Raw genomic sequence first — 2,985 nt, forward strand, 5'->3', positions numbered from 1 at the left:
GTGCAACTAAAGTGGACGGAGAGAAGAGATAGGAGAGTGGGTGAGTAGAGAAGTGCCGTGCTTAATTTTTCAACCAAGGGAGACGTGTAGGAGTGATGAGAGAAAATAGGTGCTTGATTGAATTGAAGAGAGAAATCGGTGCATGAGTTGAATATTAGTTGGTTGGTGTGTAAAGAAAGAGAGGTGCCGTGATTGAAGGGGAGTGAAGAGTGAAAATCGGTGGTGATTGAAGTGGAATGAATTGTGATTGGAGGAGGGAGTTTGGACCGACTTGAAGCAGCTATATATATATATATATTGCTGGACGTAAAAGGAAGAGAGGGGTGGTGAGAGTAGAGAAATTAAATAGAATTGGATGTGGAAGTCTGTTGGCGAGAGAGAGTTGTGAAAAGGAAGAGCAAGTCGGTTTCTTAAGTGGGAGTGTCGGTTATTTTTATTGGTGGGAATTAATTTGTTGTGCTGTGAAAAGGAAGAGAGGGAGTCGATGAGTTGGGATTAATTAGATTTAAGGGAATTGGCTGGAGGAATTTAATTGGTTGTTTCTACTCTTTTATGTTGGAAAGGAGATGTGTGGTAATTGAGGAAGCACCGAGTAGAGAAGTGTGAGTTGAGAGAGAGATGTTGTGCTGAGATGTTGTGCTGGACGTGTAGAGAGAAGCAGTCGGTGGGTGTAGGAGTTGAAGGGTAGACGTGAAGGAATTTAATTGGCTAAGGTTAAGTTTGATTTGAGAATAAAAAAGGTGTCGATGCATGAGTTTGGAGCTGGAGGGACGTGTAGAGAGAGGGAATTGGTGGGAAATAGAGAGAGACGTGCTGGAGTTTTGTGCTGAGAATTAGAGAGGGTGAGTGAAAGAAAGTGAGTCGGTTGTTACTTTTTCTGGGGTTGAAGGGAATCAGCTGGAGGAATTTAATTGGTTGGGATTTGTCTTGGTTGATTGTAGAGGGAAGTAGTCGGTCAGTTTCCAGAATTAGAGAGATGTGTCGATGGGTGCTCGAGTTTATTTTTCTTGAAGAGAATTCGGTGGAGAGAGGGAGTTGAAGGGGAGTTCTTGCCCAGCCTTGCTAGCTTCATTTCTATTTTCTACAGTTCCACGATAACGTGGATTTTATTCTCTCGACATCAACTGGATTCCAAATTCTGTTATTTCTAAATTGTTGCTTAGTATTTCTTATGTTTTATTTTAGTTTTCTAAAAAAGAATATTTATGTGATTTCTATAGTATTTGTAATAAATATGTTTGGCTAAATTTTCATACTAAGGTTAGAGGTGAAGTTTAATAATTTAAATATTGTTTTCGGATCCACATAAAATTTATTTTGTGAGCTTGATCGATTGAAGGATTTTATTATTGGATATTTTGGTTATCTATATATTCATCTTGATTCATTTTGATTTCCGAATACAGTGAATGCTTGAGGAATCCCTGTGATATTCAAATAGATTTGTGAATGTTTTAATCATCAATCGTTCACGCTCAATCATAAGCGACTATTTTTCTTGATCTTAAATGTTAAATCTTTCAATTAAACGGAATCATTATTCTAGTTTAATTGAAGTAAATCGATCGGAAACAATATCATAAATTATTAGACGGATCCTCGAAACCTTAGTTTTTCTTTCTATCAATTCATTTTATCATTTTAGTTTGATTCAGTTATTTTATCAATCTTCATTTGATTGCACGTTTCTTTTAGTAATTTCGTTTCATTGTCTGTTCTTTATCACAAAAGTCAATCCCTGTGGATTCGATCCTGTAAGATACTACAACACCTGTATACTTGCAGGTAAAACTGCACTAAATTTTTGGTTCATTAATTTGAGTCAAAGTTTAGGCGAAACAAGTTTTTGGCGCTGTTGCCGGGGATTGCAACGTGTGATAATTTTTTTAAAAAAAAAAAATATTTTAGAAATCTTTTGCTAATTGTTTTTCATATTCTTTTTGTAGGTACGATTTTTTTTTCCAGAAAAGAGAGCATGTAACATTGCTTCCATATTCATACCATTTGGTAATCTCGTTCCAAAATTTTTTCTTTTACGTTCTTGTTTGTTTTGCATTTTGTTTTTACTTTTTGAATGTGCTCGATCCTCTATGATGAATGATCTCGTGGCAACGTGATCAAACGGGCAGATTGAGAAGAGAGGAAATTGTTTTAAAAGAATTGGTTGATACTTTGTCAGGTAATTCTAAAAATTCTCATTCTAATACCATGGCTGACAATCATAATATTCATGATGAACAAGAAAATGAAGAGGCACAAAATAATCCGCCAATGAGAACTTTGCGCGAATATTTGCAGCCTACAAGGACAAGTACTCCATCTTGCATGATTTTTCCTACGAATATGGAAAATTTTGATTTAAAACCGGGAGTAATCCAATTACTTCCCAAGTTTCATGGCTTAGATTCAGAAAGTCCTTATTTGCATGTAAAGAATTTGAAGAAGTTTGTGCAACTTTACAAAACCAAACTATCAATGATGATGTTGTTAGATTAAAGTTGTTTCCATTCTCTTTGAAAGAAAAAGCTAAAAATTGGTTGAACTCCTTGAGACCAAGATCTATTGGCACATGGCAAGAAATGCAAAGAGAATTTTTGAAAAAGTTTTTTCCTACTCATAGGACTAACACTCTTTGCAGAAATATTATGAATTTTTCTCAAAAGGAAAATGAAACTTTTTTTCAGTGTTGGGAACGTTTTAAGGAATTGTTGCTAACTTGCCCACTTCATGGCTATGAGACTTGGCGCACCATTAGTTTCTTCTATGAAGGTTTAACATCTCAAATGCGTCAGTTTGTAGAAATGATGTGTAACAGTGATTTTTAAATAAAGATCCTGATGACGCTTGGGACTATTTTGACCAGTTAGCTGAAAATGCCCAATCTTGGGATAACACAGATCGTTCTGATCGGTCAAATAAGCCCAAACTCAGTGCCATGTCTCAAGAAGGTATGTATGTTCTTAAAGGAAATGATGATGTGAATGC

At 35.8% G+C, this 2,985-nt stretch overlaps 1 non-coding gene across 1 annotated transcript; it reads right to left on the reverse strand.

Annotated features, from left to right (window-relative positions):
- Nucleotides 1–2,632: 2,632 nt before the first annotated feature.
- On the reverse strand, nucleotides 2,633–2,734 carry LOC122314585. Its single transcript, XR_006243804.1, has one exon. It is a non-coding gene; the product is annotated as a small nucleolar RNA R71 (small nucleolar RNA).
- Between the last annotated feature and the right edge of the window lie 251 nt (nucleotides 2,735–2,985).

Source organism: Carya illinoinensis, chromosome 6 (assembly GCF_018687715.1).
Source record: "Carya illinoinensis cultivar Pawnee chromosome 6, C.illinoinensisPawnee_v1, whole genome shotgun sequence".
Lineage (NCBI taxonomy): Eukaryota > Viridiplantae > Streptophyta > Magnoliopsida > Fagales > Juglandaceae > Carya > Carya illinoinensis.